Genomic DNA, 14,714 nt, shown 5'->3' with positions numbered 1-14,714 from the left:
ATGCTGCTATCAAGCATGCGGGTGTGGACCCACTGTGCCATGAGACCGGGCTTTTCTTGAAAGGGCATAATTAAGAGACTACCAGATCTTCACTAGAGCGTCTGTTAGTGAGGTTAGGCTTGTGCTGGAAGGTAGCCGCCAGGTAGCACTCCAGGGCCGTCTCCGACTCCGCAGCAGTTGATCCTACCAGTACCTGCTGATCTGCCTGTTCCACCAAGCAGTCAGCAGTCCGTACCAGTCATCCCACCCGTACCAGCTGTCCAGACGGTTACAGCAGTCTAGTCAGTACCAGCTGTCTTGACCGTGACCCAGAGTCTGTTACTACTCTGTTGACAGGTACAATCAGGATGGCTGGTACTGGCAGAATGACAGGTACAAGCAGGATGACAGGTGCTGACAGGATAGCAGGTACTGAGAGGAACAAAAACACTGGACTAGTACTAGATACAGGAACACAGGTTAGCGTACACAGGACAAGCACAGGGTTTTGGTGACCTGACAACTAGAAACATGCAGCGGCTGAATACACACGTTGCTGAGACAACTCCCAATAGGGGAGGGTGACTTAACTACCTGGTGTTCTCCAGTCATTGGCTGGGGACACTTGCAGATTATATGCACTGCCCCTTTAAAAGGTGGTGAGTTTGCATTCACATCATTATCATGCTCCCAGGAGACCTGGGTGGTGTTCTCAGGACCTGGGAGCAGAGAGACGCAGCGAGGACTGGAGTAAAAGCCATTGGGTGGCCAGGCTGCTGACTGTGTTGTCGTCCTTACTAGATGGAATGTTGGGATGCCAGCGGCATTATAGTACCACCATGCATCCTGCTTTCCAGAACATATATGTTAGAGAGCAGTCCTGCACCACTGAGTGTTACCTTGCGGAATCACAAATGCGCTAGAAGTGTGGCTCTAAACTGCAATGTATCTCGAATGCGGGGTGCCCGTCCACAACGGGGGGTAAGGCCATAAGTCCAACAGCTCCAGAAAGGAAAAAGACCGCACTCGTCCGCTGTGCCGAAATCCTTTTATTTGAACATGTGCAGGTTAAAAGGCAGGAGGAGAACTAGGTGCAGGTTCCTCACAAGGGATGACGGCCATTTCACCTGTAAATTAGGCTTCGACTGGTCCAGTCGAAGACTAATTTACAGGTGACACGGCCGTCGTCCCTTGTAAGGAACCTGCACCTAGTTCTCCTCCTGCCTTTTAACCTTCACATGTTCAAATAAAAGGATTTCGGCACAGCGGACGAGTGCGGTCTTTTTTCTTTCTGAAGTGTTTGGTATCCTGCTTTCCAGGCCTCAAATTAATCTCTTCAGAAGAAGAGGAGCATCAATATTCTCCCTAGGCACCCTTGATCTCTCCTCAGTGCCAAAACTCTTCCAATCAATCAGGTATAAGGTTGTACCTCAAACCGTCTTCATGGCCAGGATGGCCATGCTCTTGTCAGACATCTCCCAAGATGACTGAAAAGGGCAAGGTACCGGGATCCTCGAAGAAATGGCTCAAAACCAGAGGTTTGAGGAGAGACACGTGGAATGAATTAGGAATATGAAGCAAGGCAGAGAGCCTCAATTTGTAGGAGACATCGTTTATACAACTGATGACTTCAATGGGTCTGATGTAGCGAGGACCTAATTTGTAAGACAGAGTCTTCAGGTGGATATATTTAAAAAAGAGCCACAACTTTTCTCCCAGATGAAAGAGCAGAGGATCTAAGTGCCACTTGTACGAATGTGTCTTCATCTCCTTGGACGACCGGTTGAGAACAGATTTAATGTCTTTCCAGATCTTAGAGAATACCTTGGAGAGAGTGTCAGCCACAAGGATCCTTGAAGTGGTTGATACCAGGAGACGAATTCTAAGTTGCTGAATATAAACAACGAAAAATTGAAATTTTGGGAGAGGCCTCACTGGCATGATTATTGGAGAAGTCCTCCCAAGGCAACAGCTTGACCCAATCGTTATAGTACGCATTTGCGAAATGCCACAGGAAGGTTGCCAGGATCTGATTGACCCATCCTACTTGATCATTGGACTGAGGGTGGTAAGCTGAAGAGAAATCCAATGATACATCCAGAAATTTACAGGTAGCTCTCCAGAACTTGGACATGAACTGAACGGCCCTGTTATAAACAATGTGTTGTGTAAAGCCGTGAAGATGGAAGATGCAATGGATAAATTCTCTTGCAAGTTCGAGACCAGAGGGAAGATCAGGCAGAGGAACGAAGTTAGCCACATTGGAGAAGCGATCCATCACCACCCAAATGACAGAGCATCCGGAGGATACAGGAAGATCTATGATGAAGTCTATAGTTATGCGCTACCATGGAGCAGAAGGTACAGGCATTGGTAGAAGCCTGATGGAAGCTTTTTTGAAGTCTTATTCTGAGCACATGATGGACAGGCAGAAAAAAAGTCCATAACGTCTTTGTGCATGGATGGCCACCAATAATGCCGAAAAATGACAAGAGCTGTTTTCTCTTGCCCAGCATGGCCAGCCAACTTAGATGAGTGACTCCACTATATAACTATCTCCCTGTCAGCTCCTGCGACAAAGTTCTTTTTGGGTGGATCCAAAAGTAAATTTACCAGCGTCACAGTAAGCATCTTGGAGGGCTCAATGTGTTGAGGCTCCTCCTTAAAGTCGGTTGACAAAAAGGACCTAGAAAGCGTATCATCTTTGATGTTCTTGTCTGTTGGCCAAAAATGGAGAAAGAAGTCAAAACGGGCAAAGAAGAACAACCACTTAGCTTGATGCAGATTCAACCAATGTGCAGAGTGCAGGTAGGCCAATGGTCAGTGTATATGACGACTGGATGGATTGTCCCTTCTAGTAGGTATCGTCACTTCTCCAAAGCCATCTTAATCACCAATATGTCTCGGTCCCCAATCAAATAGTTGCATTCAAGAGCAGAGAAAGCCTTAGAAAAGAAACTGCAGGTTACCATTCGCCTAGTAGGAAATTTCTGCATGATGACTGCCCTGGCCCCAGAGGAAGATGCATTCACTGCCAAGAAGAACTGTTTATTAGTCTCAGGTCTGTGCAGTACAGGAGGTGATGAAAAGGCTTGCTTCAGGGAAATGAAGGCCGCCAGAGTCCATATCTTTGAATTACATCCTTGCAGATCATGGCAGAAATTGGGACAGTTTGGGACCAAAAATGTGATATAAATTGATGGTAGTAATTAGCAAATCCCAGAAACCATTGGATAGCTTTCACACCGTCAGGACGAGGCCACTTCACAATCGTAGATAGCTTCTCAAGAATCAGAGATAATGTAACTCAGAAAGGGAAGAGAAGTCTGCTTGAATAAGCACTTCTCAAACTTGGAGTAAAGATAGTTCTCCCTAAGCCTCTACAGGATCTGATGAACAATCATTCTGTGTGTGGGCAGATCGGGAGAGAACAGTAGGATGTCATCCAGGTATACCACCACACATGTGTAGGGCAGATCACGGAAGATCATTTATGAGTTCTTGGAAGACCACAGAGCTATTGCTGGGCCCAAACTTGATACTCGTCATGACCATCCCAGGTGTTAAAAGTGGTTTTCCATTCGTCTCCCTGGCATATGCAAATCAGGTTAAAGGGAATCTGCCAGCAGGTTTATGCTATATAAGCTGAGGACAGCATGCTGTAAGGGTTAAAAAAAACAACAACTGTGCTTCTCTTATCTGTGTGTGACCTATTGTTTATGTAAACTAAAGGGTTTATTACCCTGTGATTGCCATTAGAGGATTAGAAACTTATTCATTGCATTCTGATGCACCACCTGCCATGATTGACACCTCAATGTCAATGCACAATCTCTATTGAGAGTTTGATGTGGGCGGGGAAGCTTAATCAGCGCTGGTGTTTTCCTGGATCTTAATTCTTTGTTTATGTAAGAATGGCTATACCCAGTAACCTATGAGATACACTGTTGGATGCAGAATCTCCTTGCCTACATTATGTTGCTGTCAGATGAGGTAACAAAAATCTGCTGACAGATTCCCTTGAAGATCGAGTTTACTAAAGATTCTGGAGCCTCTGAGACAATCAAACAAGTCTGGAATGAGGGGCATCATGATTTGATCAAGACCCCTGTAGGCAATACAGGGCCAGAGAGAGACATTCTTTTTCTTTGCAAAGAAGAAACCAGCTGCAGCCAGAGAGTAAAGGCCGCTTTACACGCAGCGATTTATCGTGCGATTGCATATGCGATCGCACCCGCCCCCGTCGTTTGTGCATCACGGGCAATTTGTTGCCCATGTCGCACAAAGTCGTTTACCCCTGTCACACGTACTTACCTCCCGAACAACCTCGCTGTGGGTGGCGAACATCCTCTTCCTGAAGGGGGAGGGACGTTCGGCGTCACAGCGACGTCACACAGTGACTGCCCAACAGAAGCGGAGAGGCGGAGATGAGCGGGACTTAACATCCCGCCCACTTCCTTCCTTCCTCATTGCCGGCGAGACGCAGGTAAGCTGCAGTTCATCATTCCCGGGGTGTCACACGTAGCGATGTGTGCTACCTTGGGAACGATGAACAACCGGCGCACAGAAGGACGATCGATTTTTTGAAAATGAGCGACGTGTCAATGAGCAACGATAAGGTGAGTATTTTTGCTCGTTCACAAACAATGTCAAACGATGCCGGATGTGTGTCACTAACGACGTGACCCCGACGACATATTGTTTGATATATCGTAGCGTGTAACGGGCCCTTAAGATTTCTGCATAAATCCCCTTGCCAGATTCTCTTTGATGTGCTCAGACATGGCTTGGGTCCCTGCCTGGGACAGTGGATAAATACAGCCTCGATGAGGAGTTGAACCAGGGAAAGTAGGTCTATAGGACAATTATATGGCCTGTGTGGAGATAGCATCCCTGCTTCCCTCTTCCCTCTTATGGAAGATGTCCACATAAGATAAATGAGTAGGTGGCAAACCAAGAAGGTTAGATGGAGTCGTCGGTGGTCAAACAGGATGAATAGGACAAGACATTTTGCGTGACAGGACTGACCCCAACAAAGCAGTTTTCCAGACCTCCAGTCCAAGACGGCCTTGTGCACTCGGAACCATGGCAGACCCAGGAGTAAAGAATGGGACAGGCCTGGTAGCACATAGAAGGCAATCTTCTTCGAATGCAACATCCAAACCCGAAGTTCCTCCAGCTCCATAACAAATTGGACGGCTTCAGACATGGCTCTCCCATCAATGAACAATACCATTAAGGGACTTTGAACACTTGAATGGAAATCTGAAACTGGTCCACTATGGCCTGTTACATGACGTTCCCTGCGAAACCAGAATCAAAACAGGCCAACTCGGTGAACCGGATGTTGCCACAGGAAACTGACACTGACAATCAGAAGTGAAGAGGAGTTGCTTTCACCCAGGGTACTCTCTCCAACAGACCCTAGGCTTGGGAGTTTCCCGGCTTCTTGGGACAGGTGGGAATTAGATGTTCAGGACTACCACAGTAGAAGAACTTTCCTTGGGTTCATGGGTGGTACAACAGGACAGATTTTACTGACTGGACTGCTGGAACTGGCTGCACAGTTGTCACTGGTAGAATGACAGGTGCTGACTGCTTGGCATCAGAACAGGCAGGTCGGCAGGTATTGGCAGTACAGCAGGTACTGACAGAAACAGGAACACCGGACTGGTAGTGGATACTGGAAAACAGATTAGCGCACACAGGACGAGCAAAGGTTTTTGGGGACCTGACAACTAGCAACATACAGTGGCTAAATGGACGTGTAGCTAAGGTACCTCTCAATAAGGGTGTTCTGTCCCCACTTAAAGGTGATTAAAGGTGCGTAGTTGTGGGATGGCGTGAGAATCTTACCTTCGTTTTCCAATAGATGAGGCAGACAGAACCTTAGCGCATCAGTGTTGATAGATGAACGTTACGTGCACACGCTGAGATGAACAATTGTGGTTTATTTCTCCATAAAACATGCACAGTTACAGAGAACCGAGTTCTTGGTGTTCTAGTGATGTTGTTTCTGATGCCACTAAGGTCAGAAGACTTTGCTTCTAGCAGCTCAAATAAGGGGTGTGATTCTCATGATCTATTGGAAAACGAAGGTAAGATTCTCACGCCATCCCACAACAACGCACCTTCAGTCACCTTTAAGTGGGGACAGAACAGTCAGAAGACTGCTTAACAGCTGAATACCCCGGCTACAGATCCCTAAGAACCCTGTAACTTCCCTTGTAATCTGCCTAGCAACAAGCCTTGTGCACTAGACTGCCTGCAACAGTGCATGCCTGGACAAGCATAAGGGGAAGCTCTCCCATCTGCCACATCCTGTATCACCTCTGCTTGCATTGTAAAGGGACAGTTTATGCACCTGCTGTTTCCCTCTTGCCATATCCCTTCTATAGACTTGCAGTATATTATACCTCATTACTGCACATTGCTGGACTGAGAACCCCAAGTTTTGCTAAAGACAACTTGGGAATTTCATCAGGGAGTCCTTGCGGAGCTGCACGACGATTTTCGGACCCCCTATTCAAAAGTCAAGTTTCTTAAAGAGACAGTGCACCTTAAATCAAAATGGCCGAAAAAGACCTTGGACAGTTCCCCACTGCTGAAACAGAGCAAATACAATCTGATACTGTCCATTATGAAGCCCAGGAGGCAGATCCCGCGATTCTAGAAGACCGAGTTGTCCGACCGAAGTGCTCTTCCAAACCCACGATAAAGGCCACTGAAAACTATCACACTATGAAAGATGAGCTATGTGAACACCTGGAAGAACAGTTGGAACGAGTCACCTATTACATGTCAAGACTTGAATCCTCATCAGGCGATGCCGCATGCTTACAAGCTGCTATGGAACGGCTGAACACAGCTCATGAAAGATACAAGAGACTGTCAACAAGGTACATTACCTTTCTAAAAGACTCTAAAATTGATGAAGCTCTTTCAGACCTGAGCAAGGCAGAAGAGGTGGACAAGGAAAGAGATGCCAAGGTGCAAGATGCCATAGACAAGGCTGAACACCGTATCTCTCACCAGCAAGAAACTAGATCATACCGATCAACCTCATCTAGACGTTCCTCTCGGTCATCTGGGTCATCATCCTCAAGAAGCTCAGCCCTGAGTGACAGGATACTAGAGGCCCGCATAAGAGCAGAAGAATCCAAAGTGAGACGTTCCTTCACAGAAAGAGAAGTAGAGGAAGAAGCCAAAAGGGCAGAAGCAGAAGCCAAAAGGGCAGAAGCAGAAGCCAAAAGGACAGAAGCAGAACCCCTTGCAGAAGCCAAAAGGGCAGAAGCAGAAGCCCTTGCAAAGGCAGAAGCTGCTAAAGCAGAAACCAAAAGGGCAGAAGCAGAAGCCCTTGCAAAAGCAGAAGCCGCTAAAGCAGAAGCCAAAAGGGCAGAAGCGGAAGCTCGGATAAAGATTCTTCGGTCACAGATGGAAGAGAAAGTTGCGCTAGCTAAAGTGAGACTACTTGAGCAAGAATTGATCCAAGGTCCTGATCCAGCTCACTCGCCACCACTGGAAACAGACAATCCAGTTGATCACACAAGAGACTATGTACTGAATCAGTTACCTGTAGCAACCCCGGTTTGCAGTACCGTCCAAGCCGACAACACCGAAACCTCCAACTTACCTCTACCAGTGCCAGTACAACCTAAAGCACCCGAGCAAATTAATAACAGTCACCAAGAGGTGCCCTCTCAAACACAGTCACCACGGCAAGATGGCAACCAAGTGCTTCCTGACCCACTTCCACAGCTCAAGCAGCTGTCATCAGAATCTACAGAGGCTAAATCACAGCTCAACCCTGCAGCAACGTCATTCTACCCGGGAACATCTCATCCATTCACGCCAGGCAGCCCATACGCCCCAGGGGCATCACGAGTTATCGTGGCAACCAGTGGTGAGAAATCAGATATGTCTGAGTTTGCCAGGTTCATGCTGAGCAGAGAGATAATCAACACTAGTCTCATGAAATTTGATGATCGTGCAGAGAGCTACAGGGCCTGGAAAGCAACTTTCAAGGCAGCCATCGCAAATCTCAGCTTAACTGCAGAACAGGAGCTCGACCTCATGATCAAGTGGTTGGGCCCAGGCTCTACAAACCGTATCAAGAGCCTAAGAACCGTCTATATGGGACAAACAGAAGCAGGTCTCGCTGCTGCATGGCAAAGACTGGAACGCACCTTTGGCAGCGCAGATGCAATAGAGAAAGCCCTATTAAAGAGACTGCAGGACATCCCAAAGATCAACCTTAAAGAAGTCCACAAGCTTCAAGATCTAAGTGATCTGCTCATGAAACTGGAGCTCGCCAAAAGAGATTCTCGTCTGTCTGGGCTGTGCTACCTGGATACAGCCCATGGAGTGAATCCAATCATGGTGAAGCTGCCATATGGTCTTCAGGAGGGATGGGCAACGTCAGTCTCAAGGTACAAAAGAGTGCAAGACGTCACCTTTTCTCCATTTATTCACTTCTGAAGGTTCATCGACGAGCAGGCCCAGATGAGAAACGACCCCAGCCTCGACTTCCTAGAGTTCAACACATCGGCAGCTGCAACAACATCATCAGCAAGGTATGAAGGTGCCATACACAAACGCAGAGACATTAAGAACACTGTGAGTGTTAGGAAGACTGAACTACCATCACCTGCAGCATCCACAGGTACACCATCTCAGCACGAGATAAGTCTTTCAATCAAGAATGTCCCATCCATAAAAAACCACACTCACTGAACAAGTGCAGAGGGTTTAGATCCAAAACCCTACAGGAGTGCAAGAAAGTCCTCACAGGGCTTGGGATCTGTTTCAAATGCTGCGCATCACTTGAGCACATGGCTAAGGACTGTAAATCCATCATCAAGTGCGAGGAGTGTCATAGCGAAAAACACGTTTCAGCCATACACCCAACCCAGCTAGCTAGAGACACACCGGCTGCAGTCACCACCACTCCCACTCCAAGTCATGGCAGAGAGTCCAAAAACTGACACCACCACAGCAGTCTCCTGCTCATGCTCAGAGGTATGTGGAGAGGGCCAAATGGAGAAATGTTGTGCCCGAATATGCCTCATCAAGGTTTATCCCGAGGGACATCCAGAAAAGGCAATGAAGGTGTATGCCATCATAGACGACCAAAGCAACCAGTCCCTGGCAGGAACCAAATTCTTTGAAGCCTTCGGAATTAATGAACCATCAGAACCCTACACCTGGAACACCTGCTCGGGTCGCATAGAGACTAGTAGCAGAAGAGCCCAGGGATTCATTGCTTCTCCTATCAATGGGAAGACTGAAATACCTCTACCAACGCTCGTTGAATGTGACCAAATACCCAGCCACAGGAATGAAATTCCTACCCCAGAAGCTGCGTTTCATCAACCACACCTGAGACACCTCGCTAGTGTTATCCCACCTTTGGACAAGAACGCAGAGATTCTACTCCTACTCGGCAGGGACAATCTAAGGGTACACAAGGTGCAACAACAGTATAATGGGCCTGACTATGCACCATACGCACAGAGACTGGACTTGGGGTGGGTAGTCATAGGAAATGTGTGCATTGATCGATCAGAAATTGATTCCTTCAAGACTTACGTGCATGGAGATGGACGCACAACCTGCCTAAAGCCATGTCCTCATCACTAGGGAGTGAAAGAGAAGTCTCCAGACACAATATAGCTACCTCACATCACTTCTTTGCATATCGACAACTTGGGAAGATCGGTCTTTCTCACAACCAATGACGACGATAAAGTAGCCTTGTCAGTAGAGGACAGAGAATTCATCGAAATAATGGACTGAGTTTTCTAAAGACAAAACCAACCACTGGGTCTCTCCATTACCCTTCCGATCTACCAGAGTAAGACTCCCAAACAACTGTGATCAAGCTCAGACCAGATTTAACTCTCTTCAGCGTTCTGTGAACAGCAAACTTGAAATGAGAGAACATATTGTTGCCTTTATGGACAAAATATTCCGCAACAACCACGCAGAATCTGCTCCATCCTTGAAGAAGAACGAAGAGTGCTGGTATCTGCCTTCATTCAGTGTATACCACCCACAGAAACTGAATCAAATCAGGGTTGTCTTCGACTCCAGAGCCAAACATGAAGGCGTATCCCTTAAAGATGTTCTCCTCACAGGTCCCAACTTAACAAACAACTTGGTAGGAGTATTGCTGAGGTTCAGAAAAGAGCTTGTCGCCATCACTGCCAATATTGAACAGATGTTCCACTGTTTCCTAGTCAGAGAGGACCACCGGAACTTCCTCAGATTTCTGTGGTACAAGGACAATGACACCAATAAAGAGATGGGGAAATATCGTATGAGGGTCCATGTATTTGGAAAAATCCTTTCACCCGCAGTTGCAACCTGTGGCCTCCGGAGAACCGCATTAGAGGGAGAGTCTGAATATGGAACAGACGCCAGAGACTTTGTTGAGAAAGACTTTTATGTAGATGATGGGCTCAAATCACTACCCACCGAGGAAGCAGCCATTGCTTTGCTCAAAAGGACCCAAGGCATGCTGTCCCAGGCAAAACTCAGGTTACACAAAATTGCTTCAAACAGCCTGACCGTAATGAGAGCCTTTGAGTCGGGTGATCACGCGCCTGGGTTCAAGGATATTGACTTGGGGCTAGATAGTCCACCGTGCAGAGGAGCCTGGGTATCAGATGGGATCTTGCAGCTGACTCCTTCGGATTTCAAGTAAGTTGCTCAGACAAGCCATTCACAAAACGTGGTGTCTTTTCTATAGTGAACAGCTTATTCGACTCGCTGGGATTTGTGGCGCCTATCACTATACAAGGCAAATCCCTGCTGAGACAATTCTCTGAAACTGTCAAGGACTGGGATACCCCACTCCCTTCCAACAAACAGCAAAAATGGGAAGCTTGGAAACAGTCGTTGTGGGGGTTGAACAACATTTACATCCCAAGATGTTATATCAAAATCTCACTCACCTCTAGCATAAAGAAGGAACTCCACATCTTCTCAGATGCCTCCACAGAAGCCATAGCAGCAGTTGCATACCTGAAAGTGACAGACCCCAACGGACAAAACTACGTTGGATTTGTATTGGCAAGGCGAAGCTAGCCCCAAAGCCCGACCATACTATTCCTATTACCCAAAAAACTGACAATGTGGTAATGCCGAGCGGAGAGTTCACCCACGCGAACACTTATCAAAAACACTGGAAACAGGTTCAATACTTGGCTGACTACTTCTGGAACTGATGGAGGAAGGAATACCTCACCATTCTTCAAGGAAGAAAGAAGTGGTGACATTCCAAGCCGAACCTCAAAGAAGAAGACCTAGTCCTCATGAAAGACCAGACCACAGAAAGAACTGACTGGCCTTTGGGACTGATTACTAGGATACTGCCTAGCCAGGACGGTAATGTTCGGAAGGTGGAGCTAAAGGTCATCAGGAAAGGTGAGATGAAGACCTTTACAAGGCCGATCCACGAACTTGTTCTGCTGTTGTCCATAGAGAACGTCCCTACCGGATGAACGCTACCGGACCTGAACTTTGAGCCATCCTTCTTGTTTTGGACTCAATTGAGTTTGTTTTGCATTTAACGTGCCTTGTCTTTCAGGTTATTTTATGGACTCAAAAGTGAAATCCCCAAAGTGAATTTCAGACGGGGAGTGGGCTGTTCCTACTTGTTTTATTTAAAACTGTTATTTAATGTTTTTCATGCTTGTCTTCTGCTGCCATCCACTGGTCAGACCTTTCGGCTTCTCTGTTTCTTTTCGTCCTGCCCATGGGAGTGTCTGCTGCTTCTCTTACATCGCATCCTGGCATCCTGTTCAGTTCACAGCCAGAGATCATGAGAATCACACCCCTTATTTGAGCTGCTAGAAGCAAAGTCTTCTGATCTTAGTGGCATCAGAAACAACATCACTAGAACACCAAGAACTCGGTTCTCTGTAACTGTGCATGTGCAAGGTCTGACCAGTAGATGGCAGCAGAGACAAGCATGAAAAACATTGAATAACAGTTTTAAATAAAACAAGTAGGAACAGCACAAAGGGAGAGTGCCATAAGAACCTAGTGTCCTCCATCCATTGGCTTGGAACACTCACAGAGTGTGTTCATTGCACCTTTAAGAGGTAGGGATTGGAGCAGAAGCCACTGAGCGGTTGGAACAGTGAGTGTGTCGGCATCCTTGCCAGGTGGAGTGCAGGAACACCGGCAGCACTACAGCTTCTCTCTAGTGCATTAAGAATGAACAAAAAAACATGGAATTGTAATTTAAATGCAGCAGGACAACTGCAGCTTGTACTAACAGTGTGAGTGTTCAGCAGCAATAGGAACGCTGTCAATCAATCTAAACATGTGGAGACTCAGCAGGGAGGAGTGACACTGAGGAGCTGTCATTCAGGGTTGGGTATATGCTCCAAAAAAGAATAGTTTCTAAGTCTCATCATATATCTATGTATTAAAGAATTCAGTATATTTTGTAAAATCTGGTGACTTATCTGCTTTATAATATATCTCCTACTTGAGGGTTTTATTGATAGTTGTAACATTTGGACACTTGCTGTTGCACAGAAGAAAACTTGGTGATCTAATTTGATTTTTGCGTTCTGTTTGTCAAAAAAGCATGCAGAACGCAACAAAAATGCAGTGCAAGCACATTTTGATTGCGTTTTGGCACACCTCATTGATTTCAATGGGTGGAAGATGCAACCAAAATGAACAAACGAAGTGACATGCTGCTTTTTTAAACACATCGATGTTGTTAAATATTTGGCATCCAAAACGCTGCGTTTAAAAAAGCAACGTGCACATGGAATTTGCCGACTTCTCATAGACTTTGCTGGGGAAGTAGAACGCATGCATTTACGCTGCTGTTTTAAACGCTGTGTAAACGCGGGAAAAAATGCAACATGTGCACATAGCCTTAATCAGCTGCTTGGTGACAGCCCTGGGGGCATGATGCATGAAAGTGAAAATGCACACACCACGGGCAGCAGCCACGGGCTTCTCCAGCTCATGGGCCCTGTAGCAGTGGTGTGGTCTGCCTTTATTGACGGTACGCCACTGTGTATGTTGACTTGGCATCTTTTTTTTAAGGTGGATTCTGCCTGATACCAAAATTTGAAGAGCGCTAAATTAAAAGCCAAGAAGAATGAATATATGTACTTCAATGTAAAAACAACTTATATATATATTCAGTCTTTTGATTTTCTATTAAGAACTTTGGGATTCCAAAGCTGTGTTCAGTTAAAAGAAGTAATCTGACCATTCTTCAGTCGACTTTTGTTTTAAGGCCGCTCTTTATTAGTTAATACATGGCCACAAAAACCGTTAAAGAGGATGTAAAAAAAGACACTTCAGGAAAGACAATGTTGGCGTTTTCCTGAAGCTTCTTTTAGTTGATAGAAATTAAAGGGTTATTCCCTATTATTTTGTTTTGTAAAAAGCATAGTATTGTTTAATTCATTTTATTTTTCTGTATCTCCTTATACACTCACATTTTGGCCTTGAGAAACTTAATTGATGTTGCCAGCTCTCACCCCTCCTCCTGCCTCATCTTCTGTTAGGCTGAGCGCTTGCCCTGAGCTACCTCGGAGACCTTTAGAGCATCCACAGGTCTCTTTGGCAACCGAGAGCTTAACGACTCCCTAGCTTTTTCTTGCTCTAATTCAGATGGAGTATTCTAGCCCCCGCCCTCCTATTTCATCTCTGTCGTTCATTACCCAGATACATAATGATTGCATTTTTACATGCATGGTGCTCCACGAAAATTGCCATACATGTAAGGCCTCATTTGGTCATTATTTTTTTTTTCTTGTATGGAAAAAAACTGGAACAATATTCATCAGCATGCTGGATCAGATCATCATCAGTGTTTGGTCAGTATGTCAGTTTTTACTATCAGTATGGCATCCATTTTTCTTATATTAAAAATAAAACAAATCATAGCTTCCACTAACCAATAAGCAGTAAAAAACAAATAGCACATACAGTATATCATAAAAGTGAGTACACTTAATAACTCACCATACAGCCATTAATGTCTAAACTGCTGGCAACAAGAGTACATCCTAAGTGAAATTGACGTAAATTGTGTCCAAAGTGTCAATATGTTGTGTGGCCACCATTATTTTCAAGCACAACCTTAACTTTCTTGAGCATGGAGTTCACTAGAGCTTCACAGGAGCCACTAGATCCTGTTCCATCTTCTGTGATAACATAACAGTGCTGGTGAATGTTAGAGACCTCGCACTGCTCCACCTTCTGTTTGAGGATGCCCCACAGATGCTCAATAGGGTTTAGGTCTGGAGACTTGCTTTGCCAGTTGTCAGGGCCGGGAGTACTGGTGGGCCCAGGAGGTGGATCCACTGGACCTTGCACCCCACCGGAGGGCAGGGCACACGTCAGCCGGAGCACTGACGTGGCAGGGACAAGTATAAGCAGGTCACCAGAGTCACAGAGTTCTTTATGACAATAATGTAAACAGGCACAGGTACCAGAGTGCAAGGACAAGAAGTCAGTAGGACACGATACCAGGGGACCTGAGCACCTAGCTCATAAGACTAGCTACAAGACACGTTGATCAGGCCCCGCCCACATGGAAAGGCAAGTCTTATATACCCAGCACAGCCTCATGTCATTTCCTGCTGCAGGTGTGCTGGGCCTATAAGACCAGGAGAGTGGGCGCGGCCTGGTCCTATACAGAACCATGTGGCTAAGACTCAGAGTCAGACTCATAAGACCAGGAGCAGGACACA

The sequence above is a fragment of the Anomaloglossus baeobatrachus genome, chromosome 5 (genome assembly GCF_048569485.1).
Source record: "Anomaloglossus baeobatrachus isolate aAnoBae1 chromosome 5, aAnoBae1.hap1, whole genome shotgun sequence".
Lineage (NCBI taxonomy): Eukaryota > Metazoa > Chordata > Amphibia > Anura > Aromobatidae > Anomaloglossus > Anomaloglossus baeobatrachus.
The sequence above is the reverse complement of the archived record's forward strand: the minus strand, read 5'-3'. Positions refer to the sequence as shown.